This window comes from Equus caballus, chromosome 5, assembly GCF_041296265.1.
Source record: "Equus caballus isolate H_3958 breed thoroughbred chromosome 5, TB-T2T, whole genome shotgun sequence".
NCBI lineage: Eukaryota > Metazoa > Chordata > Mammalia > Perissodactyla > Equidae > Equus > Equus caballus.
This window is the reverse complement of record NC_091688.1, coordinates 27,433,382-27,451,165: the sequence shown is the minus strand read 5'-3', so window position 1 is coordinate 27,451,165 and position 17,784 is coordinate 27,433,382. Positions and strand designations below refer to the sequence as shown.

Sequence of the window (17,784 nt, the reverse complement as noted above, 5' to 3'; positions counted from 1 at the left end):
CCATAATCTCAAGCCACAGTTAATTTCCTTGCATATGGCCCACTGCAAGGCATTCTGAGTCCTACCTGGACACGGTCGTTTCTGAGGAGACCTGCAGAACGGAGCCGAGAGTCCTGTCTTTTCCTCGTCACTGCCATCATCTTCATCTGGGCCTCACCTGCTTCAGCTCTGCTTTCACACTGGGCTTGGAGATGCCCCTACGTTTCCTCCACACTGGTTTCTGCTCTCCCCCCCATCTTACCTTCCCCAGCCCTCTGCTTTATCCAACCATGTGGGCTGCTGCTAAACCACCTCTTTGTACCAGGTCATTGTCCTCCCTTCTCATGGTCCTAATGCCAGTCTTCTCTCATTCCCACAGGGCATGAACCCTTCTAGATCCTTTTATTCTTAACAGCAATCACATCACCAGTAGGTCCAGGTACGTCCATCTTTCCCCAAATTTGCCGCACTTGCTGCCACGAGCTCCTCTCTTCCTCCAGCTACTTATTCAGATCCCTCCTGTACATTTCCAGAACAGATCACATAAGGATGGGTCAGCCAGTTAAAGATCTGTGTGCCTACCACAATACCCAAGCATAATACCCCACATAGGGGTGACAGCAATGAACAAGACAGATGCAGATATGCTCTCTTGAAGCTTATGATCTAGTGCAGATCATATTAAAATTGGTTCAGGGGCCGGCCCAGTGGTATAGTGGTTAAGTTCACCCACTCTGCTTTGGCGACTCAGGGTTCATGGGTTTGGATCCCGGGCACAGACCTACACAGCACTCATCAAGCCATGCTGTGGGAGCAACCCACATACAAAAAATAGAGGAAAACTGGCACAGATGTTAGTTCAGGGGAAATCTTCCTCAAGCAAAAAAAGGAAGATTGGCAACAGATGTTAGCTCAGGGCCAATCTCCCTCACAAAAAATAAAAAATAAATAAATAAGTAAATAAAAGTGGTTCAACTGCCCACATACCTCCTTGATCAGACTGTGAACCCTTTATTTTCCTCTGTATCCCCTGAACTTCACACAGTGCCCCACACATAACAGATCCTTAATAAATATCTGGTAAATGAATGTTTCTCCACATCATGACACTAGTCTCAACATTAGTTTAAGCCCATGTGGTATGGGGTCACCCTAAGCTCTACAAATGAAAGGTATCTAGAGAGGATTTTTAATGAGGACCTTTTTTTCTTTTTTTGATAAGAACAGAGACTAACCTCTGGGGGAAGTGTGTGTGTGTAGGGGGGGTGAAGTAAGACTCCTAGAGCCAGGCTTACCATTACCAGCTAAAAGCAGCTCTGGGTGTGCTTAGCTTCTGTCTTCTTTGCTATTCTGGGTTGTCTGCTCCCTCCTCCCACTGCCAGCCTCCTCCCTTCCAGCTGCAATGGGAATAAACCTCAGCCACTCTCCCCTCCCCCCCGCCCCGGTTCCCCCACTGCTCCGAGGGACGCGGTTTCCTCTTGCCACCCAAGTGTCTCACTTCCTATCTCAGCCCTGAGCAGAAGTGACCCAACTGAGGTGCTGTGGCTGTTTTGCAAAAGCAAGAACTTTAAATGAGTTCTGTTCTTAGGCAGGAGTTTCCCCAAGGCTCTGGTTTGAAGATCAAGTCAAAAAAGGTGGAAACTAGGACACTAGGGGACTCTGCAAGGGTTGGGTACAAGAATACTGAGTACTGATTCTGGTCCCAAGCCAACATAGACACACCCCCCAAAAAACACCAAGCCACAGGGCCTTGTTCTGACAGAGTGGATGAGTGCCAGGTTCAGGCAGACAAACCAGGCTGGGCTGCAGGCTCTCCCTGCAGATGCATCTCCAGGGCCTTGGCACTAAAGGGGATAGTGAGGCTGGAAGTGACAAAGCACAGATATCAAGGGAAATATGCTGCAAGATTTGGTAGAGCCAATGAGCCTATCCTTCTCCTTACGAGACGCTGGGTTTGGGTTGATCCATTCTCCTCTGCATGGGCCTGGGAAATCAGAATGGAAGGGAGGGTAGTTTGTCAAACCAAGGCCACAATCCACCCGTGCTGAGAAATTCAAGCCTCCAGACTCAAAGAAGGCCGGGGAGTGACAGGGACAATGACAACACACTCCAGGGAAAGAACTGGAAATGAAAGGGGTTTCCCAGATACAGGACTACCATCTTTGGGTTAATTTCAATAATCTACTATCTCAATTGCTACATCATCCTCTCATGGGATCACAAAGGAAGGCCTAATGCAGAATCTTCAAGAACCCTAGAAATCTGAAGCGGCCATAGTAAGCACCCCAAGCGGAGACCCAAGCACTTTTCCGGTGGTCTAGGACACGGCTTGGCAAGCTTTTTCTTAAAAGGCAAGATTTCAGGCTTGTGAGTCATACGGTCTCTGTTGCAACTAGCACTCAACTACACCAACATACCATGAAAGCAGCCATAGACGATACATAAACAACGGGCATGTCTATGTTCCAATAAAACTTTATTTACAAAAGCAGGCATCCGGCCCACAGGCTGTAGCTTGTCAACTCCTGGTCACTGGGAAAACCTACTCTTCCAGCATTTGCACGCTGCCAAGAGAATCAGGGGCTACCCTCCACACAGAGGGCTCCCACCCACTCTGGAGACAGGGGCCTCCTTGGGGAGCAGGCTTCCACCCTGTTACTCCCTCAGATGAGGCACCAAAGAAATTGAATAAACTGCTTATTTGAAAAGCATGGCCTGTACCAGAAACCTGGGTAAATATAGGAAAAGCTTTGGACATCAATTCTGATGGCTTCTAGAGCTGGAAGAGACTAGACCCCTTAGACTAGGCACTAAGGCCTGGAAAAGGAGTGACTTGCCCAAGATCATGCAGCTGGCAAAGGCCTCCAGACTCTCCATCCAGTGCTCTTATTCCTCTAGAGTGATGAGTGGAAAGGAACTGGAACAAACAGCCTTGCTGGTGGAGGCTAAGTATCTACGGCATATCTCTATAGCACACCCGGGGCCTCTCAGTAACTTATAAGCGAATGGTACAGCAAGTCAAGAAGAGAGCTTAGAGAGGTAAGTGTATATACCTATCTTTCCAGGACATATCCTCCTGGACATAGTTACCAGGGAGAAGAAAACTTAAACAGAAACCTGAACTTCAAAAAGGGGTGTGGTTTGGTAGAAGACGTGGGTGTTCATTAGGAGAAACTGGTCCAGCAGTCTGGGCGGGCCCTGGGATAATAAACAAGCAGAAGACACACAGCCTCACCCAATTCTAGGCTGATGCCCCAGGCCCTGGGATCTCTCTCTACACACCTTCAAGACTTCATAATACAATTTCCTTCAAATCTCTTCCCAGAATTGACTTCCTTTGCAAACATTATTTGCCTGACCACAAACACTCCTATCTGGACACCCTGCCATCGTCTTGAAAGCAATGTCTACAAGAAAATCAAACATGACACCCCAAAACAACTTTGAATCCTGATTTTTCTATTTCTGTCCATCACTAAGGCTCGAAATTTCAGCACCTTCTCTTCCCCTTGTCCTGTCCCCAAGCCAAAGTGGCTCTCGGAACTACCTCTTCCTCTGTGTTCCCACAGGCTCCACCCTAATCTATCACCTCCAGCCTGGAATACTGCCAATCTTCTGCCTGGGGCCCCAGATTCCAGGCTTGTAACAAAGCCAGGCAGGTCTTCCCCCATATACGCATCCTCCTCCTATCCACCACAATCTCTCTAAGGTCAAGGCCCAGTCTTACTTATCTCTGTCTTCCCAGCTCCCAGAACCTTACCTAACATGGGAGGCAGCCAATAAATGCTGAATGAATGAATCAGGAACCGTGACCACACAAGAAACCTCAGGGCCATCCTATTTCCCACTACCGCCAGCCCAGACTGCCAGGCTCTGCAGGCCCTCCATCATCTCACCCACCCCTTCCACCCCCAGCTCCTACCATCCCAGAAACAAGCTCCATCCAGCTGACCAATGCCTGACCCTCTTCGTGTGCCAGTCATTCCTGCATCCACATCTCTGCCCACGCTCTGCTCACCCTGCCTTGCAATGACGTCCGTGCCCTTCCCCCTCCAACCACTCCAACTCCTACGCAACTACCAATTGCCTAGCTCTGGGGGACATATGGGATGCAGGAAGCTGGGAGATGATAAAAAAAAATTGGGGAAGAGGGGGGCCTGACGGGGATATGCTGGGGTCCCTGATCCCTGGAGCCATCACCCTCCCAATGGATCGCAGGCGATCAGAGAAGGAAGAGGTGGGAGGAGGAGCCAGATTTTTCCACCGAACGAAAGGCATGATTTTCATCACTGCTTCTGTTGCCCTGGTAACCAGGGACAGCCCAGTGGAGAGTACAGTAAAAGAACACCATGTTTATCTTTGCTGTCTGATCCACTTCCCTGTACACCCTTCCCTGACCAGCCCCTAGCCCCTTAGGCCTGCTCCAAATTTCTTACAAAGGCACCATCATCCTTCTAGTCATTCTTGCTCAAAACCTCAAAGGCAGAGCTCATTTCTCCCTCTCTTTATCCAACCCTACGTACATGTAGTCTCCCAGTGCAAAATTCTGGGGGTCATCTCACCCATCTGCCACACCAGGGGGCCTCAAGAACAAAGAGCTGGCTTCAAAGCAAAGAATGGCATCCACTCCACCAGGCAGTCCATGGCTAAGGGGGACTAGAGGAACAAGAAGGTGAGGAAGGCTGCCCAGCCAACCCCTTTCCTAGCCCTAGAAAGCTGACAGGAGTGGGCCCCTGTTCTCCCATTCTCCCTCCTATGCCCAAGAGCAGGAGCCAGGGTGAGCACAGGGGAGTAGGTCCACCCACAACCTTCCACAGATCCTGCCTCCCACACGGACACAGTGTCTGCGTGCCCTGAGAGCGGAGACACAGGGCTCGCCCTAGGAGATTATATAAGTGTTATATAACATGGTGGCACCAATAAGCACATAGACACAGTTGTCAAGTGGCAGGGACAGGCCAGGGGTGGAACCAAACCCATGCGGCTGGAGGTACAGCCCTCTCACGACTAAAGCCAAAGCAACCCGAGGCCCTGGCTGCCCCAGCCCTGTCTATACCTGCTCTTTCCACCCCAGAGGACGCAGAGAGAGACTTGCCTGGCTCTGCATTCTTCTTCCCACGCTGGGCAGCAGGGAGGGGCCGCAGCACCATCACCACCCTGGCCCATGGCAGCCTCTGTCCATGCAGCCTAAGGTGGCCAGGCTGCCCTTCCCACAGGGGAACAGCAAGGGAGCCATGTGTGGGGGAAGGAGTGTGAGCCAGTAGCCCCCTCCTCTCTGTCCTTGCACCAGAATGTGTGTGTTTGGTGAACAAGTGCTGCAGCAGCTCCAGGATTGGCTGGGCCAGCCATCCCTCTGCTCTGTCATTTGCCGTTCCTCTAAAAAACAAAACAAACCGAAAGGGAAAGGAAAAAAAAAAATTAAGCACATTTGGCAAATGTCGAATCCCAAATTTTGGTCTATGGCTGCAAACAAAGCTGGAAGGAGAGCATCCTAAGGACATCACCTTATTTCCCTACAGCCCCCACCTCCCACCATATTCTGGCCAACCCAACACCTATGAACTTGGGCTGTAGGCCTGGAGCCTCCCCCTTACCTCCCGACGCCCGCTCCGACCCCCACCCCCGACCCCTGCCACCATCTCTGGAGCAGCCTCTGTTGCTGGAGCTTCTTCAATCGCGGGCATTCCCACCCCCACCGCCCCCAGCCTCTGCAGAGTGCTCAGAGTATGCGGCTCCCGGATATGCACGCGGGAGCCAAGCGGCCAGCGTGGGGCAGCTCAGGGCAGTTCTGGGCCATGTCTTCATCAAACTCCTCCACCCTCCCCACCTCATCCACTTTATTAATTTGGGGAGGACGGGGGGCTGGGGGTACCAAACAGAGACAGAGCCCAGTGGCATCTCGGGCAGCGCCCGCGCTCCCCCGAGCAATGCCTCTGGCCTTCCCGCCTCCTCCTCCACACGCACCTCCGCGCCCCTTGAATTAGGGGGGAGAAAGAAATACGCGTTAACATCACGAGCCTTCGCGCACCATTCCTCGCCCCCTCAACCACCTGTCTCTGCGCTCTCCCTCCCCCACAGCCTTCCTCAACTCCGGGCGCCCCCTCTGCAGCAAAGGGGCACCACGCCCACTGCGGAGCGCAGAAATGGAAGGTGGGGAGTGGGCAGGGACTTCCGGGCCGGGCCGAGGGGGCTACTCAGCCACCTCCACCGCCCAGCCGGCCCCGGCCCCCGAGCCCGGGGACCGCCCGGTCCGCTCCCGGCCCTGATCCGCTCCCACCCACGCGGCCAGGGCAGCTGCCCCGGGAGGCCGCGCCGCAGCGGGGGGTGGGGCGCGACCGGGCCCCGGGCATCGCCCCCAGGGGGCCCACCCCTGCCCCGGGCTCTCGGAGCCCGCCTGCAGGCCTGGCCCGCGCTGCCCCCTCCCCCCCGGCCAGAGCCCTAGTCTTACCTCCCGCGGCCGCCTCCCTCCCGGGGGACTGCGCAACCTGCCTCGCCGCCCCCCGAGCGCCCCGCGGGAGGCGCGAGATGCGCAGCCGCTGCGGACGCCGGCTCCGCCGCGGCCGCTTCCCGGGCGTGTGAGCTCAGCCCGCCCGCGCGCCCGCGCTTCCCACGCTCGGCGCCCGGCGCCGCGCCACCCAGCGGCCGCGCCTGGCACTGCACGCTGGCGTCCGGGAAAATTGCCGCAGCCCTGACGATTGACTTGAAAATTCTCAGAATTTGACTGTCGGTTTGCAGCGGGGGACCAGACTGGTCTTTCTGATCGTCTTCAGCCTTAGGGCAGAATGGCTCCCACTCACCTATCTCTGAAAGAGATTCCAGAGTCTTTGCATGATTCCCTGATTCTCCCCCCTTCCCCCCGTTCCTCTGACCTTGCCTCTCGTATTTGTCTCAGGGCAATGGAGACTGTGGTGAGGTTGGTGACTACTCTTATAAAATGAGGGTGGGGGATCAGGGGTGGGTAAAAGGCAGGAAGCTCCTGAGGCTAGCATTCCAAGTCCTCCTTGGGCCTGTCTAGAGATACGGTGTGCTCCCGGTCACTTCCCGACTGAGATTGTTTAAAAAAGAAAAACACAGATGCCCCAGCCCACCTGTAAATTCTAATTCGGGAGATTTAGAGCACTGATTTCTAAGCTTTTCCCCGATGTAGACCCTTTTGAGAATTGGAGAAGAGCTATGGGCCCTCTCTCCAGAAAACTGCACCTGCATACATAAACACAATTTTGCATAGTTAGGGAAGTCTCAAACTTCTCACAGCTCCATGGACCCCAGCTTAAGAACTCACTCTTTGCAGATACCCTAAGACAGCAGGAGACTGAGCAGATGATTACCTGAATTCGCCGCCATCTTTGTTCACGCTGTTTCATTCTTCAGGAACATCTCCATACCCCAACCCACATTTCTGCCTGTAGAAATTCCACCTCTCCTTTAAGAGCAGCTCGAATGCCTCTTCCTCCCTGATTTTCCTATTTAGACGTGCCATCTATGACCTTGGTTTCCTGGGAGCATGTTCTTTATGCCATTTATGGCTATTAAAACTCTACTTGTGGACCTGTAGTTATATTTTGTGGTTGGTTGTCTTATCACTCCTTCTAGATTATGAACTCTTTTAAGATAAATTTCCCCCTCTGCAACTACTAAGGTGCCTTACATGGTATGCCCTCGACAAATAGCTCTTAAATCATCAAAGGGAAGTTGAGTTGAGGGAACAGAAGGCCCACAGGAGGCCCAGGGAGATGAATGCCTTTGCTCCAGGTGCTCCACTACCAACATATATCCACCACATGCACAGCTCAGCACCTGGAAAACAGAACTCTCAAGCTGACAGGGTCTTTCCATTCATTTCTCCTCCTCTGGGCAAGACTGTCATAATTTAGAAGCCCGTGGACTAAAGTAGGATACAAGTTCATGCAGGATACACCTGCCAGAAGGCAGATATTCCATCCCCAGTGTCCCCTTGTTCCATAAGGGACACTACCACCCACCAGTTGCATGTGCCAGAAACAAGCTGCCTTCCTCGATTCGTCCCTCTCATTCCCCCAACCCATGCACATTCCCCATCAATCACCACGTCCTGATTTTACTTCCTAAATCTATTTCTAAGATTGCCCTTCTCTGCATCCCCATGGTCCCATCCCGAACTCAGACTACCATTATCTCATGCCTGACTTCCTGCATCTGTCTCCATTCTAACTGGCCTACCTGCCTCTAGCCTCACCAAGCTCAGATCCTGTCTCTGCATCCAAGCCAGAAGCATCTCCCAACAATATCGATCACTTCCCTGCTTAAAATCTTTAGGTAGCTCCACATTTACTAAGGATGAGGTCCAAACGCCTTCAGCTGGCTCACTTGGCCTCCAAGTTCTAGCTCTCAGCTAACCCTCCAGCCTCCTGCCTTGCCATATTCCTTCTTACCCTTTATGCTTCATTCATACTAAACACCAAGCTCTTTCCCACCTTAGGTGAGAACACCCTTCCCCGATTTTTATGAGGCTGTGCCCTACTCACTCTTCAGGCTTCCCTACTGTCTTCTCCTACGCGACCCTGTCCTTCCCCTCTGTAACATCCATCACACAGTGTTGTTCCTCAATGATATGATGTTGGCTTGCCCTACCACACCAGGAGCTCTGCGGTAGTATCCTCAATGCCTAGCACAATAACCTGGTGCCTTGTAGGAATGCAACAAATATTTATTGAGAGAATGAGAGCTTTGAACATGACACATGCCCCAGATGAGCGACTTTGGGGCAGATGTGGTGGGCCTGCATAATCTGGAAGTCAGATATGGTGGGGCCAGTCCTTCTGCTTTTGAATAATAGCACCATTCGCTGTTTTCAGGTGAATTTCAATCTTTCTGAGTCTTCAATTTCTTCGACTGAAAAATGGCGACAATACTACTCAAGGTTGCTCTGAAGGTTGCCAGAGATGTATGTGGAAGCAGTCTGTGATTTTGAAGTTCTCTCTCTCTATAATAATAGTATTGTATTACTTCACTAGAACCTCACAATAGCATTTTGAGGTAGGCAGCTGACATTTCCCATTTTGCATATGAGGCAACTGAAGGTGGACAATGAAAAACAATTTGCCTAAGGTCACCTAGCTAGTTGCCAGGGAACAGAGGCCTGTCACTGGGTCCCAAGCCCAGGCTCTCTCCACGCAACGCCAATGCCCCTCCCTCCCATCCCCAACATAGGAAGCAATGTTGGGATACATACATGTTAACATCCTGAGGATCATACAGCTCAAAAATGTCACCACTTACCATTTCTGAAGGAGGTTTTTTTTTGGGGGGTGGGGTGATGTGTTGTTGGTAGAAAGGGAACTATATAGCAACAGGTATCAGGGCAGGAAGGAGTGGGGTCAGGAGGAATTGACCTTGAGGCTGACCCTATACTCCCCATCTCTCCCTCTTCTCCCACCCTACAGGGGTTACCTCGATCGACAGCCCCTCTTTCTGATATAGTTGGACCCCTGCAGGCTCGGAGGTTCCCAGAAGCTGGAGATTTTCCATTGCCTCCATATTTCCAAGTCTGTCTTTCAGCAAATATTTCCTGAGCTCTTGCTAAGTGCTTTGTTACTGCCTCTGGAAGCCTGGCCAAATGACTTAACCTCTCTGAGCCACAGTTTCCCCATTCTGCAAAATGGGATTGATGATAGTCACATGGCTATTGTGAGGATTAAACGAGATAACCTAACAGCTGCTGGTGGGCTGTTGCTAGTGGCGACACCTGCCTCCAACACCCCACCCTGTCTGCTATTTTTCATTTAAATGCATGGGAACGTCTGTTTGGTAACTGGGGGAGGATGGAGGGGAGCAGAGGGGCTGGAAAACAGGAAAAGAATATGAAGGCAACAGTCCTCCCTCTTGTGCCCCTCCCAGGGACGTGGAGAGAGCTGTGGAGCTCCGAGCCTGTCTGAACTGTTCAGGAAGGACTTGTGAGTTTCTGGGCCCTTTGAGTTGGCATGACACACAGCCACAGTGATGAGAGGCTTTTCCAAGATCTTGGTGGGCGGGAGGCATGGACCACTGAGAGCCAGAACAGGAGGAGAAGAACAGAGCAACCATCTTTTGGTGATCACAGCTACAAGGGCTCATATGAGGTTTCTTTTTGAGAATTCCCAGAATAAAAGGGCACTCTAAGAATGTTGATGAAATCATCAATAAGATGTTACGAGCATAAAGAATGGAGTTGGTGCCTGGTACGTAGTAGGAACTCAATATGCGTTAGTTCCCTAAGATGTACACACTTCAGCATCAGCTTGTAGAGTCCCCATGCTCCTGAGCCTTCTGACAATGCTGCCTTTGCACTAAGCATGTTTGTTTCTCACTGTGTCCAGTGCCCCAGGGAACACCCAGTGGAACTGCCCTTCACAGATCCCTGTGTGTGGTTATGGTGGTTTTTCTCTTTAAAGATTAAATCGTTCTTTCCCTTTCTGCTCAACAAAGACAACAGCACTTTGGTTTTTGATAAACGTTCCTTTCCTACTAGCAGGTGGATTTGCCCGGGGCACTAAGAACTGTGCTTTTAAAACACACACATGCCCAGCTGTTTGAATCTGCTACTTCGGTCTTTCTTCTCTTATCTCCTGCCCCGCGGCTGCGTTTTCTCTGCCTTGGCAGGTTGATAACATGTGGAAGGAGAGAACAGTCCTTCTAATTAATAGACTAATTAGTGGTACAAGCCTTTAATTGCTGATTATAGGAAAGTCATTCCCCACCCCACCCCAAGTGATTGATTTAAATTTATTGCTGTTGTGCTGCATTATGGCAAAATAGTCAGCTTCTAATGATCTATTGGTTGGTTCCATGGGCCTTTTCCTTCCCTTCCTTCTCCTCCTTCCTCTTGCTAATGGTAGGCACTGACAGAATGGGAGAACTCAAACCAGCTGATGAGCAGCTCAGACCAGATCTAAGTGTTGGGATCCTGGTGCCACCCCCATCTTGACAGCTCAGAGCTACAAAGAGAGTAAGAGGTCGGGAAAAAATAAGGCAAGAAACTCCTACCCATATGTGTAGGTTTACCTCCCTGTGACCCTTCCCTCGTGATCCCTCCCCCTTTGAGGCCATATCTCACACGCATGTCAGCTGTGTTCAAAAACAGCGTAGTATGGAGCTTAAAAGCGTGCACTGAAATCTGACTGCCTGGATTCAAACCTTGGCTCTCCCACTGGCTAGGTATGTGGTCTGGGCAGATTACTTAACCTCACTGTGCCTTCAGTCTCCTCATTGGTAAAATGGGAATATAATTGTTCCGGCCTAGGATTGTTGTGAAGATTAAAGGAAACAAGCCAGGGAAAGCACTTAGCTCGGTACCGAGCACAGTACACAGACTATGCTCTCAGTAACGTCAGCTGTGATAGTGATTGCTGTCTGAAGTTATGTAACGTACCTGATACATGGAAGGAATTTGACAAATGTTTGTAGAATGAACGAATGACTGTATCATAACTTTCAAGTAGATTATGAGCCCTTGAAATTCAAAAGGGTGAAGAAGAGAGGAAATTGCACACTAAATCATAACAAGAAGCTGCCTTTAGTTGAGTGCTTATCACAGGCTGGGCTCTGAGCTAATTGCTTTATGTACCTTCTCTCATTTAAGCCTTATGCAACCTGATTTTTACCCACCTTCTTGGATCATATTTTCCTTAAATAGCCCAAGTCCCCATACCAAATTTTGTGGGATGTCTGTATTCTCTCCAAGACTTCCAAGGACTCTTGAGAGAGAGGCTGACATTTTCATGATCATTTTTTCCTATGAATTCCTGCTCCAGCTGAATTCAAGCTCTTTCACCTACTTTCTGACAACATCATCCTTTTGTCCCATCACTGTCAGTCATTGCATGCTGAGCCCCTTCCATCCTTCCTTCTATGCCTAAAGCCCCCAGAACGTAGGGCCATTTTGTGTGGAAGACTTTTCCTGAAGGTCTGAGGCAATATAGGGTAGTTATAGCCCCAAGTAGAGCAAGCAATCACTGGAAATCACCGTACTAAAGCTCCCCACCCTCCCTCACCCCAGTGCCCTTGCCCCTGGCTGTTCTGCTGCTCAGAGCCCTGCCTGCGGCCATTTTCCCCTCTCAAGATCCTTCTCCATCTCTCTACCATTCCCCACCTCTCCCTGAAAACATCAGAGCCCTATTACTTTATTACACAAAGAAATTCAGCTCTTTTGGACAAATGTCTGCACTCTGGGCTGTTCTCAATCTGGAGTCAGAGAAGGAGCTAAGGAAGTGGATGACTGTGAGGGTGCTCAGCTGCTTTTCTTAGCCACAAAAGTTTACCAAAGTGTTTTCCTCAACAAACGAGCCAAGTACCTCTGAGATGAATCCTGCCCTACCCTCAAATGAGGAAAAATGGCAGTTGTATTTTTACATAAATTTTTTCTTCCTGTTACACTTGTGCTGATGCCATGAGGCAGATATTACTATGCCCATTTTTTCCAGATGAGGAGCCTGAGTATTGAAAAAGGTTAAAAGAAATAGCCTGCTCAAAGTCACACAGCTCATGTCAGAGCTGGACTCCAAGTGCAAGCCTGTCTGATTCCAAACCCACGGAGATTGACCATGACACCATGTGGTCACTTAATGCAGCTCAAGCAGGTCTGAGGTAGCTTCCACTCACAGGGCAAACCTTGATGATGAAATCTTCCTGTGGGGGAGGCGGTGTGGGTCATAGGAAGGTGAATTGATTGACTGAAGGCCAAAGACATTAAAACAGAGATAGAGCTAGAAATAGCTACATATCTATAGCTTCATGTATGAGACCCAAAGGAGTTGTTGCTATTAATCACCGCTGAGTGATTGCTCTGATTGCTTCATCTGTTGATGCTGCAGTTGCTGAATTTTGCTGTGCTTTATTCAACCTTGGGTAGGAGCCCCTTCTCTAGAAAGGTAAGGCCGATTTTCTTTTGCTAGTAGAGTGTAAAACATCACGTTGGTAGCCCATCCATGTCTAAGAAGGCTGGCCAGGTAGCTGGGGCTCTTACAAAGAGCTCAGTAAATAGCTATGGAAGGAATGAAAGGGTGGCTCTTCACTCCCTTTAATTTTTTATTTCTCTCCCCAAAGACTCACATAAAGCACAGGGTGGGTGACTTAGGCAGAACCAGACAAAGGAGCTGCCCATCCCAGCTGGGCAGCTGCCTAGGGCACCAAAATTATAAGGGATGCAGGAACGTCTGGAAATGGAATGAAATTACCAAAAGGGAATTTATCAGGACTCTTCTCAGAAGTTTTCAATAGACCGTTGGTGATGGGAGGGGGCCGATTTTACCACATAGTAGCAGTGTGACCTTGGCTTTCTCATCTCTAAAATGGGGGTTATGATACTTATTGCAAGGTATTCCCCCCACAATTAAGTGTGATAATGTAAAAATTATAGCTTTTATTATTACTAACTCTTCAGTCTACTATAATCGGGTTTCTGCCCTCCCATACTCTACTGATTGCTTTCACCAAGGTCAGCAACCACCCCTTTGTTGAAAATTTCATTCCTCTACCACTTGATAGCACTTGATACTGTATACCATATCTTCCTCCATGAAATATTCTCTTCCTGGTTTTCTCAAGACGCCAGTCTCAAAGATTTCATAGCTCCTTGACTACCCTTCTAAGTCTACTTTGCGGCATCTGTATTAGTTATCTGTTGCTGCATGACAGTTACCCCAAAACTTAGCAGCTTAAAACAGTGTTGATTATCACACATATCTCACCGTCAGGAATTTGGGCTCAGTTTAGCTGGGTGGAATAGTTTAGCTGGGCTGTTCTGGCTCAGGATCTCTTGTGAGATTGCAGTCTTATTTATTTCTTTACTTATTTAGTCTTTCATCCATCCATTCATTCATTCATTCATTCATGAAGATCTTCTTTCAAGCTCCCTCACATGGCTGTTGACAGAGTTTCGGTTCTTTAGCACATGGACCTTTCCATAGGGCTGCTCATGACATGACAAATGGCTTCTCCCTGAGCGAGTGATACAAGAAGAATGAGCATGTGTAGTCAAGATGAAAGCAACAGTGTCTTTTATAATTTAATCTCAGGAGTGACATACCATCACTTCTGCCCTCGTCACTCAGACCCATGCTGGTACAGTGTTGGGGAGAATTACGTAAGGGTACAAATACAAGGAGGCAGTACTGAGGGCCATCTTGCAGGCCGTCTACCATAGCATCCTTCTTTGCTGATCCTTAAAAGTCAGCATTTCCCAGGGTTCCCTCTTCATACCTCATTTCTTCTCATTCTCTACACATACCTTTGATATAATAGGGCTCTCCAGAACCTTCAGTTACTATCTAGATTCTAAAGACACCCAAGTCTGCATCCCTAGCAGGCTTCCCTCTTGGAAACTTCAGTTTGTACACTGCCTGCTGTATCCCAAAGGCATCTCAAAGTCCACATATTTCCCACTGAACTCATCGTCGTACCCACAATCTGGTTTCCATCTCAAGAATAACAACACTGTCTACTCTGTTGTCAAGCAAGAAACCAGGAAATCATTCTTGGCTGCCCTTTCCCCTTTCTCTCATATCCAATCAGTGTGTTGAGGTTCTTTGTTTTTTCATTATTTTCCCCATCTTTTTATTTTGAACATTTTCAAACCTGTGGAAAGGTTGAAAGAAGAGTAAAATGATCCCCGATTTACTACATTGCTTCATCTAGATTCACCACTGCTAATATTTTGTGTCATGTCCGCTTTCTCTCCCCTCCTCTGCTCTCCGTATACATATATTTTTTTCATAATAATATTATGATGCTTTTTGCTTTTTTATTATCTTTCTCTCACAGAAGTACAGCGGATGTATGTGTGTAAAGTTTCTATGTGAATCTGCTGGATTTCAAAGTAAGTTGTGGATATTATGACACTTCAACCCTAAAGATTTCTGCATGCATCTCCTACAAATATGGACATTCTCCTGTATGACCACAATGCCGTTATTATGCCTAAGAACCAAAGCCAGTTGATTACATCTCCCCAGTATGTCTCCAATTTAGCCGCTTTTCTTCAGGCCACAAGTTTCCTGTATCTTCAAGAGTGCAATCATCTCCTAACGGTTCCTCCTTCAATCCACGCTCCACGCTGCTGCAAAGAGAACTTTCGACAGTGGAGATCTGATTATGTCACTTCCCTACTTCAGACTTTCCAATGGTTTTGCATTACCTTCAAAATAAAGAATAAACTTCACACGGCAGACAGAGCCTTCATCATCCAGATTCATCTAGAGCAGCATTGCCCAGTAGAAATACATGAGCTATATATGTAGCTCTAAATTTATAATAGCCACATTTAAAAAAATTTTTTTAAATTACAGGTGAAGTTAGTTTAAAAAATACATTTTATTTAACCCAATATATTAAAAATATCATAGCAACACAAACCCAGTATAAAAATTATTAATGAGGTGTCTTATATTCCTTTTTTCTAAGTTCTCAAAATCTGGTGTGTATTTAACACATACAGCACATCTTAATTCAGATGCTAAATTTTCAAAGGTTAAAGTGAAATGTGTTCCCACCAAAGCAATAATGTTATATCTCCCCCCCCAAAAATAAGAAGTTTATACTGCTCCAGTTTTAAAATTTGAATTAATTAAAATTAAATAAAATTAAGAGTTCTGTTCCTCATTCACATTAGCCACATCTTAAGTGCTCAGTAGCTGCATGTGGCAAGAGCAATTCTAGCACAGCAGTTCTCAAAGTGTGACCCGGGGTATCCCCAAAACATTTCCAGGGGTCTCTAAGGTCAAAACTATCTTCAAAATAATCTTAAAATGTTATTTACCTTTTTCATTTTCATTCTCTCATAAGTCAGTGGAATGTTCTAGAGCCTACATGGCATGCACTATGACAACAGATGGAACACAGAAACATGTAAGAGAATCAGCAGTCTCCCATTAAGCCAGATATTGAACAGATTTGCCAAAATGTAAAACAAAGCCACTCTTCTCCCTAATTGCTTCCGTTTTGGAAAATATCATTATTTTTCATTAAACTATGTGCTACGTATGTTCTCACATAATGAGATCATTATTGTTTCAAAATGAATTAATAGATAATTTTAAATGTTCTCAGTCGATTTCTGATACAGTAGTGATGGATAGATATAACTCTCAAAATCAAAAGCTCTTTGAAGTTCTCAATAGCTTTTAATGGTGTAAGAGGGCTTCAAAAACAATTGGTCTCAGACCTGCAAAACTTTCCACACTCGTGGTCGGTGATTCCTCTCCTCTCTCATATTTTTTGCATGAACTTCCAGTTCCAGACAAGATGAAGCAGATGCACTTCTCCCTATTCTGGCTAAGTACTTCTAAAAGCCCTGGACATTACATAAAAAACAAACATAAAAAGACTCTGAAAGGTAAAGAGAAGAAGGCTAGGGACCCGAAGACTCAAGGAATGACATGTCATAGGGTGGTATCAGCAGATACTTAGTGCGGAGCCCGCATTTTCACTCCTGCCCCCCTCCCAAGATGTCAACAGCCAAAAGGGGAGCCTGGAATTCTACCCCCACCTGGTGGTAATGAGAAGACATCCCATCAGGGCAGTATCAAAGGGAGACTGCTAAAGCAGAAGATTTAAATAAGATCCAGAGTCTCATAACATAATACCCAAAATGTCCAGGATACAATTCAAAATCACTTGTAATACCAAGAACCAGGAAAATCTCAACTTGAATGAGAAAAGATAATCAACAGATGCCAACAGTGAGATGACAGAGATTTTGGAATTATCTGATAAGGATTTTAAAACAACTGTCATAAAAATGCTTCAATGAGCAATTATAACATGCTTGAAATAAAAGAACAAATAGAAAGCCTCGGCACAGAAATAGAAGATATAAAGAAGAATTGTATCCTTTGCTTGGGCCTTAAAAGAACCACTCACACTTTTGGAACAACCACACTCACTTTGCTCCTAGGCCAAGGCTCCTTTCTTTCCCTGGAACACCAGTCTCTATCCTCTTCTCCTTTTTAAATCCTGCTTGTTCCTCAGGGTCAACCCACATCACCTCTTCTGGGAAGCCTTCCTTGGCTTCCATGCCCCTCCTACTCAAAGCTTCCTACACCATAACACTCATACTCAGTGCTAATTGTTCTGTCATCCATTCCTCCCACGTCCACCAGTGTAAAGACTTGACATAAGGGACTGTGTCTTATCCCAGGTGCCTGGCATAGTACCTGGATTATAATAAGCACTCAAAAAATATTTGCTGAATAAATGAATAAATCAATGAATAAATGGAAACTTCAGAGGCTCTCTCTTTTCTATTAAATAAAATTAAACTCTGTGGTCTGGCACTAAATGCCCTGCACAAACTGTGACATACATCTTTTTGGTGCTTGGCCTCCCTTCATATATCCTACCCTGCCATATCAGAAAACACATTGTTTTTTGCAAGTACCGCTTTCCAGAAAGGTACTTTCCCATCTTTACATAGCATATATGCTCTTCTATCAGCCTCAGGTGTCCTCACCCATTTTTGCCATTAAAATCTTATCCATTCTTGCAGCCCCACTCAGATGCCAGCCCTCCATGACCCAGCCCCTAATCCCCCAAGCTGGAAGGAGTCTTGCCTTCCTGGACACACGGCACTTCAGTTAGTCTTTTCTTGTGTTTTTTCTCACTTTCTGCCTTGCATTTGTTTTTGTTTGTTTTAAGGCACTTGTAGTATTCTCTCCAAGATTTAAAAATCTGGAGCTTCACATAAACCCATATCTTACGCATCTTTGCCTCTGCCACTGAGCCTCTTGCATGGACTCTTATTAATCTCTGAGTTCCAGTTTCTCTTTCTGAGACAATAGTACCTACTTTATAGGG

At 47.5% G+C, this 17,784-nt stretch overlaps 2 long non-coding RNA genes across 3 annotated transcripts in view; both read right to left on the bottom strand.

The window, feature by feature from the left end:
* LOC138924241 (uncharacterized) overlaps positions 1-6,556 on the bottom strand; it is a 66,239-nt gene extending 59,683 nt beyond the window's left edge. Inside the window, exons 1-2 of the long non-coding RNA XR_011439069.1 lie at positions 6,428-6,556; positions 5,075-5,355 (exon numbers count right to left, since the gene is read on the bottom strand). This is a non-coding gene — a long non-coding RNA (uncharacterized lncRNA). The remainder of the gene's footprint in view (positions 1-5,074; positions 5,356-6,427) is intronic.
* Positions 6,557-8,647: 2,091 nt separating this feature from the next.
* LOC111773484 (uncharacterized) lies at positions 8,648-15,127 on the bottom strand. Of its 2 annotated transcripts, XR_002807947.2 has the most exons (3): positions 14,936-15,127; positions 13,683-13,932; positions 8,648-8,941 (listed from the first exon to the last, which is right to left on the bottom strand). It is a non-coding gene; the product is annotated as an uncharacterized lncRNA (long non-coding RNA). The 2 variants fall into 2 exon arrangements; XR_011439063.1 differs by lacking the exon at positions 14,936-15,127 and having other exon boundaries at positions 13,683-13,996.
* Positions 15,128-17,784: the final 2,657 nt, after the last annotated feature.